Below are 12,053 nucleotides of genomic sequence, written 5' to 3'. Positions count from 1 at the left end.
AGGCTCTGGGGGAACAGGGGAAGATATGGAACAAACCGCTTGGTGCACCACAACTGGACACTGGTGTCTGTTAAGAAGGAAGAAATATTCAGAACTTCCTAGCGGGTCATGCTAAAACTGGCTTCATGAAAGATCCTCCGAAGCCTATTAGCTAAGGCACATCCTGTGGGAAATCCTCTTAGAGCAGTGGAGGTGACGATGTAGCTGATATTACTGTTCCCAGGACTGCAGTCATAGAAAAAGAAGGCTGGGATGGAGTATTAAGAGATCAGTGGGGGCATGCCCTTTATCTCAAGGAAGGATCAGGTCCATCCATCTCATATGTCACCAGGCAGACATGGTGTTATTATGCTCTTGAAGACTTTCTATGATAAAGATGCCACAACCTTCCCAGAGAATTTATACCTAAAGCAAATTGTAACTCAAATTCTCAAGGATGTACTTTGGCTTGTGGCTTTTTACCTCCATCCAGTATGTGAATGAAGATAAGGTTATTCCCTTCTCTGTCTGTCTTCATGTCATCACATGTCATGTCTTCTCAATCCATAATTTTTCAGGCTAAACCATGGCTAAACCATGTTTCTTTGATGAGTTGGATCCACTAAAATCTCCATAATAATCTCTATCAGACTGGTTGCTTGAGTGTACACAGACTTGTATATTTTGGTGCTCATCTCAACTTCTGGAAGTGGACAACACAGGGTTATGAGGACTTCCTTGAGTCTGAAAGTACTTCAGCACAAAAGAGCTGATAGAAAATGACCTGGAGGATTTCCTTTCTTTCCATTTATACCCCAAAGCTGTTGTTGATCTATTTTCGGGTGTCCTCAAAACACTGGTCCATATTTGGCCAAGAAATTTCTTATGTGGCAGATCACTGAAAAGACCTTCAACATGGTCTAGTTGAAAATGTCCCTGCCGATGGAAGAAGGGGGAGTTGGAATTGATGATATTTCAAGGTCCCTTCCAACCCAAACCATTCTCTGATTCTATAATGAACTTTTCTTAGAACATTCTGGAAATGCGGGCTGAGATGAAGAGTCGTTGAAAGGTTCTGTAGACAATAAAGACAACCTCAGGTGACTAGATTAGTTTTTTGTCCTTCAGCCTGTAGATGGCACCAAGAAGTGCCACTCTTATTCTGCATTTCCTGGCCTCTCCCTGCAGCTGTGGAGTGCACAGGGAGCATCTGCAGAAACTGCCTGGTTGCACTCAGCGTGACTCCCTGGTGAATAAAGGGTTGCAAGACTGAGTCTGTCTGGTCCTGGAGCCCACATGCATGTGTGGAGCAACTCTACTGGGATTTGCAGGAGTTGTGAAATAAAGCTGGCACCTCTTCCTGCAGACTTAGTTAATTTTTAGTTTTTTATAGTTTTATACTTGATTGTGATGTAACCTCCTGTGGTAATCACATAGCCTCTGAACAGAGAGAGACATAGCTCTCCCAGGATTTTCCTGGGAAGCATTGAGAAAGCTCAGAGAAAGAACTGAAACAATTATTATCTCAATCTCTGCACCTGGCAGGCAATCTCTGTTTGTCAAAGATGTTTACAAGAAGGAGTTGTCCCTTCTTGACCAATAGGTGAGAGAAGATTCCTAAAGACCAATCAGGTTCTTAGGTCCACCTTTGTTTCTATAGAACTGTGGATTTCTAATAATAAAGTGCCTTTTCATGCCTTCTGATGATGGAGTCTTTGCATCACCTTTGTCTGTCCCCAATACCCCTTTGGTGACAACCCCTAAATTTAACAGCATGGCGCACTCAGGCAGCTCTAGTCCATCACATGGAATCTCTACATCAATTCCTGCAGTAGCAGGGCTGAAAAAATGTTATAGAAATTATATGTTTTCCACATTTCAAGCTACTCTAACACAGTGGGGAAGCTCAGGTTATTTCTCAGATTGGCTGACCCTGGAGGAATTAAGATTCAGCCTCCCAGAGGTTGCCCACAAACCCTTTCTGCCATGCAACATGCCAAGTGCAGTGGGGATGGTGTGATAGCTGCCATCCTGAGGGAAGGAGAGGAATTTCTATCACAAGATCCTTCTTCATTTATAGCGAGGAGGTATTTTCAACCATGCATGGCTTCTAGAGATGTGCTTTGAAATTCAAGAGCCAGTATAGAATATCCAACCATGCATAAGTCAAAGACTCAGAGAAAAAAGTGTTTTGGCACCAGAGCCCTGCCAAGCAGGGTCTTTTGGGTTCTTTCAGTAGCAAGAGGTGCTGGAGGGTGTCCAGAGAAGGACAATGGAGCTGGGTAAGAAACTGGAGCACAAGTTCTATGAGGAGTATGAAGGACCTAGGGGGGGCTCAGCCTAGAGAAAAGGAGGCTCAGGGCTCCTCTCTACAACTCCCTGAAAGGAGGGTGGAGCCAGGTGGAAGTTGGGCTCTTCTCCCATGGTACAAGGGACAGCACAAGAGAAAACAGTTTCAAGTTATGGGGATTTAGATTGGATATCAAGGAAAATGTCTTCACCAAAAGGGCGGTCAGACACTGTGGTGGAATCACCATTCCTGAAACTGAAAGGTATGTGGATGTGGCATGTGGGGACATGGTTTAGTGTTGCACTTGGCCATGCTAAGGGATTGGTTTGACTCAATAATATTAGAGGGTTTTTCCAACCTAAAGTATTCTATGACTCTATGACTTTAGGACTCTAAGTGCCTAAGAAGAAACCAGGCTGCAGAAGGAACATCAGGAGACAAACAGGTAGGTCCTGCCACTTTGCTCTAAGAGTTCTATACTTTGTCTATTTGCATCTGCATTTCCCCCCCAGAGAAACTCCCAAAAAACCCGAGGGTAGTTCACCCTCCCCACCATCTCAAGCACCTAGCCATCAGTGCTTCTCAGGAACTCAATGGGAAAAAATTACACACGTAACAAGGAAAGAAAAGAAAAAAACCCAACCCCAAATAGCAGGAAGCCATTCCTTCCTGTTCTGTCACTCCAAGCCCTTGGCCAAAGTCCCTCTCCAGCTCTCTTATAGGTCCCCTTTAGTATTGGAAGGCTGCTGGAAGATCTCCCATATCCCTGTGCTCTCATGCATATCCCCTTCCTTTTCTCCTTTGAGATCCACATGCTGGGGTCATCCATGTGCAGTCTTCTCCTCTTCTCCTCCTACTGAGGCAAATTCCTAGATGTAGACATCGACTTAATAACAAACCAATGTTCTGTTGCCTCCAAACTACACCTCCCAGTTTGCAGTCCTAAGGAACCCTTCCTAACGTCTTTAAAAGTCCACAAGCATCCTCCCGTAGAAGGGATCCACCCTCCCTTTCTAAAAAACTACAGATTTTCTTCAGTGAAGGGAAGAGACAAGCAGCCAACATGGAGCAGAAGTGCACCAGCTTAAGGGAGACAGTCTCCTAAGAAACAACCCACAACTGTTTTTCATCGAGCAGACATACCCAAAACGTGATGTGCCTGTGAGCAGTGGGGAGCTTTTGTCTCTGCCATGTAGCAAGGTGGTCTCTTCTCACCAGGCTGCTTTGCAAGCCTGGGGTGTATCTTTCCTTCTTTCCTGCTTTAAGTCATCCTGTGCTCTGTGCATGGCTGAAACCTGCAGGGAGGATTGCAGGAATCTGGGGGAAAGGGAGGATTTCCCAGTCTCTGTTTTTCTCTCCAAAGGGTGCTGGTGCTGGAGGGGCCCCAAAGCTCTCAGGGAGGTTTGCTGCAATTGGTAAAATCCTTGGAAGCTGAAAAGCACAGGAAGGGCTAATTCCATGAGGCAATTCTTGGATATGTCTTTGCAAATTGCAAGTGATCTGTTGGGTAAATTTCTACTTTTTAAAATATATTTTTTTCTTTATGATCTTGGGACTGATGGATCCTGCACAGGATTTGGGGTGATACCTGTCATGCCCAGGGTGGTGGAGGGCCCTTGAGGGGTCTGACTGGTTGGAAGGTTGGGGGAGAAGGACAGCCTTGGCTAATAGATTTAAAGCTTTGCTTTTTGGCCCTTGCTGTGCCCAGGGGATGGAGGGTGTATGATGCTTTTGCTAGGAATTTGTCTGGCTGAGAGCTGGGATGGAGGCAGGGAGGTGCAGAGGAGCACTTGCCTTGCCTTCACCAGAAATGTATGGTCTGTGTGGTCACCTTTCCAAGATTTGTGCCTCAGTTTCCCCACCTGTGTTTGGAGACTGGTTCTGTCCCATGGCTGTCTGGTTGCAAACAAAGAAAAAAACACAGAGGTTTCTGGATTTCTCAGAGAAGGCTTTAGGAAAATGCAATCATCATGGACAAGAGCTGAAAATCCTAATTTTTAAAGAAATATAGTAAGATGTTTCCTAAAAGATCATGAAACTCTCCCATTTTTCCTCTTATATTTAACCACTTTCCAATGTCTCATTCTCCCACACCCCTCTTAGAAAAGAAAGCAAACAAATTTAAGAAAAACAATAAAATCACCTTTTTTGGTGTGTGTATGCCAATCCTTGTTTTACAAAACACCCTGCAATTGGGTTAAAAGTGGAGCTGGTCAACTGTCTATCAGTAATTCTCTGTCTGGTCTCTCTCCTGTGCTGAAATAGTGCTCATTCAGCACAGGGACGAAAGTTAATTTTTGGACATACAGTTAATTTTTAGGTGCTCTAATTTTAGACAACAGCCAGGCAGCTCTACCATGACTTGCTGCCAACAGCCAAAATCTTTGCTCCCTGACTTGCATAAATCTTCCTATCTGTCTGCTGGGGAAAAGTGAGGGTGAGACTTTAAAAAAAAAAATAAATTAATGCCCTCTAACACAAAGCTCGCTGTGAAGTGCTCTCTTCATGTTTTGGCCTGAAGTTTGCTTCCAGTTGTGAAAAAGAGGAGGTGTAAGTGTAGTTTAGAAGGGGAAGAAATGGATGCATTTCAAAGCTTCTCTAAATGTTAAATAACTACATGAACAAAAAAAGGCAAGTGCTATGAAAACGACTGATGCCCTTTGGGCTTTGAAGTGGTTGTACCATTAACCAACGAGTTGCAGAGGAAATACTCTTTGCTCCAATCCTACAAAAACAGTGGCTGTGTGCAGTGAGTATGGAGGTTTGCAGTGTTTGTGCTCCTACGCCAGACAATACCTAAAAGGTAGTGTGGCATCAGAAAGGATACAGGACCAGTATCCAACAGGTGGACAAAAGAAATGTTCATTTCCTTCTCTCTGGGCACTGCCAATGCACCTCCAGTTCTGGACCTCTCATTCCAACAAGGCCATTGAGGGACTGGAGTGTGCCCAGAGAAGGGAACAGAGCTGGGAAAGGCTCTGGAGCACCAGGAGCATCTGAGGGAGATGGAGAGGCTTGGGGGAATCTTTTCATGCTCCTCAACTCCTTGACAGGTGGGGATTGGGCTCTGCTCCCAGGGAACAAGTGACAGGACGATAGGAAGCAGCTTCAATTTGCCCCAGGTGTGGTTTAGGTTGGATATAAGAGAAAATTTCTTCCCTGAGAGTCTTGTCTGGCATTATAATAGGCTGCTGAGAGAAGTGGTGGGATCACCATCACTGGAAGTGTTTGAAAGGCATGTGGATGTGGCAGGGGGAGCAGGGTTTAGTAGTGGCCTTGGCAGTGCTGGTTTAACAGTTGGACATGATGATCTTGGAGGGCTTTTTCATCCCAAATAATTCTGTGATTACATGCTCATTGGGGTTTTACCCTCTGTTTGTCCCTTCCTTTCATCAGTGGTCAGCTCATCAGTCAAATTTGCTTTTAACACAGTCTGGATAAATTCAGGCTTTGCCCCACCAGCTAAATAAATGCTTGCTCATCCTTAGTTTCTTTCCTGGGGATGTCCCAGGATGCAAAAGTCCCAGGGATGTGTTGGTAGGAGTTTTGAACAACCTGGTCTAGTGGAAAGTGTCCCTGCCCATGGCAGAGGGTTGGAACTGAATGATCTTTAAGGTCATTTCCAACCTAAACCATTCTGTGATTCTGTGATTTTATGTGTCAATGTACTCCTAAGGTGTCCATAGCTGCAGAAATCCCTCTAGAGAACAGGGTTTGCAGATCTCTGTCATGCAAACATCCCTTTCCAAGCAAATTCTTTGAACAGGAAGGGTGTAAAGCACAAATCGGCTGAAAATCAAGCAATGGGCTGGGGGCTTGGACAATTTTTTTGGCCATATCACGTGGATCCTCCATATGCAAAGGTCAACCAGTGCAATGATCATGGTGGTGCTCAGATGTCTGGGCTCTGCTGAGGTCTCCTGGGGAGGAAGGCATTGCTCCTTGCTCATTCTGGCTCTGGACATGGTAGTGGATGTCTTTGCACCCTGGCAAAACAAAAGCCAATGTCACTGGACCATGCCAGTGACCTGGCCCAGAATGACTTAATGCATCTGTAAAACATTGCCCTGTTATGCTCCCGTTAGAAAGTGTATGATCGTTTTAAACTGAAAAACAACAGGTTTGGAGTAGAGGTTAAGAAGAAGTTCTCATGAGGCCTTGGCACAGGCTGTCCAGAGAGGCTGTGACCGCCCCATCCCTGGAGGTGCTTAAAGCCAGGCTGGATGGGGCTTGGAACAACCTTGGAAGATGTCCCCCTTCATAGCAAGGGGGTTGGGACTAGAAACTCTTTAATGTCCCTTCTAACTCAAACCATTCTTGTTTTTATGATCCTATAGTTCTACGATCAGTGGTTGTCATTTGTACAGCAAAGAATGGCCATGCACAATTAGTTAATGGGTTCAGAGATATCTTGGTTGACACTTATTTTGCATGTCTGAAGTGTGGCTGGTTCCTGCTCATATGACAAGCACTTCTCTGGTGATGGAGCATTGGAAAGTACCAGTCTGGGCTCCTAAAATCATAACACCTAGCTCAGAAGCATGGACAGGTGGTGATGTGAACCTGGAGTGACAGAACAATTCCATGCACCCACAAGAACAAACAGGACTTGAACGATCTTACCAGAAGCAACAGCCAGAAGCAGGAGAGACCAAGGGGAGCTTTGAAGCTCATGAATTCAAGACTAAGGAAAGGGGTGAGTGACCAAGGGTAGAATTGCTGCAACTACCTAAATCTGCATTGTTTCTTCAGCTTAGTTCCCCAGTAAGCTTGTGTCTCAGTTACCTCCATACCTTTGGTTACACAGCTTTTGGGTTTATTTGAAGTTCTATAGAGAAGCAGGTGATGTGTGGGGATGTGGGAACACACCTCTTCTCCTTTAGCTCAAGATTAGCTCATCACTCAGGTGATGTCTGAGCCAACAGCAACGTCCCAGAGGAGGGGTAGGCGAGCCTGTCAGTTGAGGCAGGATTGGAGTCTTCACCCTTGGAAAATATGTCCAAAGACTCTACAGTGGCTCGTTGTTCTAAGGGGGGTTACTCCACTCTGGCTTCTCTCTAGTCATGCTGACTGGCTTCAGGAGTGTTGAGGGCTTTCTCTGGTTCTTCAAGACTTTCCCTGTACGTAGATGAGGGTCGTTGTGCAGTCTCCACTTTTGGCTCGTGCTCTAAATCTATGTTGTGTCTACTGACGGTGTCTAGTGATTAGTATACAATGGGCACTAGGGAAACAGGAAGGCTTCTCTGGGAGCAGCTGCTGAATTACCCGACACAGTGCAAGGGACAAAAAGGGTTTTAAACTACTAGGGACAGAGGAGCAAACAGGTAAGATGTCTTTTACAAAAGGATTCTAACAAGGGTGTCAACAGCAGGAAGGAATACAGAAACTAGAGGAGTCAAACTGGGATGTAAACTGGTTATGGGGACGAATACCTTGTGCAGGGTAAGTATAAACAAGGGTGGAACTTGTGAATACATGAACGAGTGAACTGTGGGGTAAACAGACAAATAGTTAAACATCAAATTCATTCATAACAGCCCCCGTAGCCGCTGCCGCCAGCATCCAGCCGTGATCGTTGCCACTGTTGTGACCCTTTTTGCCCCTTTCTGCTCCTTTTCCTATTCTCCCCCCTCCCCTTAGTAGGAGCATGTTTTTATCAATAAATGGTTTTCAGATATAATATTACCGCGTTTGCGCTTCATTTCATCTGAGAAATCAATCAAAAGAATCCTTTCTGACTCTCTCTTTTGTAACAGAACGGGATATTTTAGTAGGCTCAGGAATCAAAATTGTGGAGAAATGCCCTTTTCAGATGCTGTGTTTGCAGCCTGTGCAGACTACTGGATTAATAAACAACCTTGGTAGCTGTAAAACCTCTGTTTTTAAGATACAGATCAACCCTTGAAACAAAAATCCTGTAAAAATACTACTTCCCCAAAAGAGAAAACCTGAAAATCCATGAGCACAGGTTTAACTCATGCAGGTAAATGATTCTATGGTTATAAATCAATGAAGGTAATTACAAAGACACATAAACCCTACACTGGAGTGTAATGTGTTCTGACAAGCCAACTACAGGAACTTTCTTACATACATCCAAGCCACTGGGTGAAGACATTGAACACTGATTCTTTCAAAACAGGGCATTTTCTGCTGCTAAGTAGCTGTACACAAACAAAGCTACAGAACTGCACACCAAGTTCTGACTCAAAGTATTGCAAATCTGCCCCACAACTTGGAAACGATTCCTGCAGTCTCTGAATAGAAGTGCAAAGGGAAAAATAAGTGTGTTCTTAAAAGATATATTCAATAGGCATTGCCCTAAAAATTCAGTATATGTATTAAAAAAAGGAGTCTAAAACTATTGTGAATTGTTTTTGGCTGCAGAGAGCTGGAGGACTGGCTCCTATCTGTGTTTCTCTGTCCATAGCCCATGCTTTTCAGACTTACATGAAGTAAGAGTAAGGTATTTGAAAATATGCTATTGTTAAGAATAATCATGCTAGATACACAGGTTGTGTAGCTCCTGCATCAACCAAAACATTAAGAAAACATGTCCTGTGTATTTCCAAAATCATTACCAAACCACCACCTGGTGTGTGGCTTCTTGTTGGGAAAAACATCCTTGTGGGAACACAGCCAAGATATTTCTAATCTATTATTTAGGACTGTTTGCTGATTTTCAGTGAGTGAGATAAGAGTGGAAAAAAAAATGTTCCAGGACAAGTACTCTTCAAAGAAGTGAGATACTGCACTGCACTGACAAGTAGAGGGAGTCAAAGAATCTAAGAATGGTTTGGCTTGGAAGGCTCCTTAAAGCTCATCTTGTTCCAACACCCTGCCAAGGGGCAGGGTCACCTTCCACTAGACCAGGTTGATCCAAGCCCTTTCCTACCTGCCCTTAAACACTTCCAGGCATGGGGCAGCCACTGCTGCTCTGGGAAACCTGTGTTGGCCTCACCACCCTCACAGACAAGAATTCATTCTAACCCTGCCCTCTGTTAGTTTAAAGGGATTCCCCTGATTGTGTCACTACATGCCCTTGTGAAAGTAGAGGCTGTTCTGGGGCTCAGTCGTATCATCAGGTTGAGGCTTATGTTTTTCTTCCTTACAAGAAATTTGGTGACACAATTTAGAATTTCAAGTCACAAAGCAGCTGCTGAGGCTGAGGCTATCTATGGTGGTTGCATCTTTACCTCTGACAGTTGTAATAATCCATGAAGCACTAAAGGATTTTATTATTATTAGTTGATTTATTTAAATTTTAATGCATTCGTCTAGGCTGGGATACCATGGCAGTACATGGAACAAGAAAAGCAGCCCAGAAAACCCCCATATTCTGGGTCTGGGCTGATCCCACAGCATGGGCAGCAGAGGAGCAGGTGATTCTGCTCCTGTGCCCCACTCAGAGCTACCTGAGACCTTAGAGGCCCTGCCAGTGCCTAAAGAGGCTCCAAGAGAGCTGGAGAGACACTTTGAACAAGGTCATGGAGGGGCAGGATAAGGGAGAATGGATTCCCACTGCCAGAGGGCAGGGTTAGATTGGATATTGGGAGTAAATTCTTGGCTGTGATGGTGGTGAGGCCCTGGCACAGGTTTCCCAGTGTAGCAGTGGCTGCCCCATGCATGAAAATGTTCAGGGGCAGGAAGGATGTGGCTCAGAGCAACCTGGTCTAGTGGAAGGTGTCCCTGCCCATGGCAAGGGATTGGAAATGGATGAGCTTTAACTTCCTTACAACCCAGACCATTTTGTGATTCTATAATCAGAATTCAGAGAACTTGTACCAAAATATACAAAAGGTGAATATATAAATAGTAAGATGATGGATCTGGATAGATAGTGATCTCAGCAATTCAGCTATTTTCTATTTGCCTCTCTCATGCCTGTCATGACCTATCGGTGTGATTTTTTTGCAGGCTTTTCATTCAGTTACAATAAGAAGAGGTACCACAGCCCTTCTTTGCTTGTATATAACTTTATGTAATTCAACAGGGAACGCTGGCAGGCAGGAGAACATTCTCTTTTCACTCAGCACTATGCTAGAGTGATTTATTTGGGTTCTGGGCTCCCTTTTGCAGGTCTTAGCCAAGACTTGTTGGTCAAGACTCTTTCTTCATACAGGCTTTTGCAATTTTACATTATTATACAGATTTCCACAGGCCTCTACAAGTGTTGGAACATAGCCTTATGGCCTAATGGGGAGCAAACCAGTTCTGGTGCTGTTTTGACTCAAAAGACAGGTGTGGGAATGCCTTGGGACCGAGAAGAAAAAGAAACCGTTCTTTCACCTCTGGATCACAGATTTAAGCTCTCCACAGCAGAAAATATGACTTTTTTCTTTTTCTTTCAATGAAACACACTGCTAGACATATCTATCTGGGCCAAAAAGTGGATATTGCAGCAACATCTCCAGAAGCAACTGGAAAAAACTGCTGGCACAGCTAGACATGATCCTGCTCCTGTTGAATTGTGTTTTTATATTTCTGTAACAGTTCTGTAATGATTTGCCCCTCCACCCCTATTTTCTCCCAGTGGTTCCACCCTGAGTTTTCCCACCTTTCCCTCAGTGCCAATCTCTCTGAAAATGCTTTGTCACTCCCCTCTCCCCTCCCGGGTACCTTGTCCATCACTCGGCTCCCCATCCCATTCTTCCAGAATCTTCTACCTGGGCGTTGAGGGATTGGATGAGGGCCAGGGGTTCCTCCCTTAAGTTTCCCCCATTGGTTTTTGTATCTGTCTATCCTTTCACCTTCCACTCCCCCAAATCCCCCCACTGGTCAATGGGTGTCCCTTTCCCCTTGTTATGCCCTGGTATTTAAGGTGCTACAAAAGCCTCGAGGCCCCTTCTGGCTGCTGCATACTTGGTAATTTGGAGCTCTGGATTAAACCTTAAACTGTTTCCCCAGCCTTGAGTCAGCTCCATTATCTCCTTGGATGTCACCTCTCCTCCACAAAAGGCAGACAGAGTAACTTTCTGCCTTAGGTGCTCCCCAACTCCTCAAGATCCAGGGGAGTGATCCCTGCAGCCGATCGTGCCTCTGCTGGGCAGGGGAAGCCAGGGAGCTTCAGATTGGCACAGTGGCATGCTCCCACCCAAAATACTAGTCAAAAGTTGAAGCATTTTCATCTCTCAGTTGTGACATGCTCATTGCTTTTCACCAGTTTTTCTTTGTGTGATGTTGAAGTGCTTCTTAAACACAGATTATTCCATTTTCTCCAAATTACAGAAGATGAAACTGAGATTAGGGAAAAGACAGAGGCCTGATCCTTTGTCCAGAGCTATTGAAAAGTCCCTCCTTTACCAACTTAACCCAGACACGATATAAAGGATCTGGTTTAATGTCATGGGAGCTGGGACAGACCCATCTGTCTCTAGAAACCACAAGTGGCAAGTGCAGCTACATTAAAACCTTGGTGCGAACCTAAATAACACCTTGTTTCTTGTGGATGAGTTGAATAGACCCTTAAACATGTTGTTAGAAGAAAATGAGGCTTAGTCAGCGGTTTAAACATTACCTGTAGGTTATCTTAACAAAAATGATGCTTAATGAAACCATTAGAGTTTCTGTTACGTTTTAATGTTTTCATTAATTCCATTTTCATTAAAAATTCCTTTAAAATGCATCAAAATTACTAATTTTTCCTCCTTTCTACCTTTTCTCTTAATTTTATTATTCTTTCAGGAACCCAGAACTCCCAAAGCCAGCTGGCGAAGATAAAATCAGCCAAGAGTGGGGTGGGAGAACATTTGAACAAGAAGAAGGTGTCTTAAACAGTTAGTAG

This window comes from Lonchura striata, chromosome 2 (genome assembly GCF_046129695.1).
Source record: "Lonchura striata isolate bLonStr1 chromosome 2, bLonStr1.mat, whole genome shotgun sequence".
Classification (NCBI taxonomy): Eukaryota; Metazoa; Chordata; class Aves; order Passeriformes; family Estrildidae; genus Lonchura; species Lonchura striata.
The sequence above is the reverse complement of the archived record's forward strand: the minus strand, read 5'-3'. Positions refer to the sequence as shown.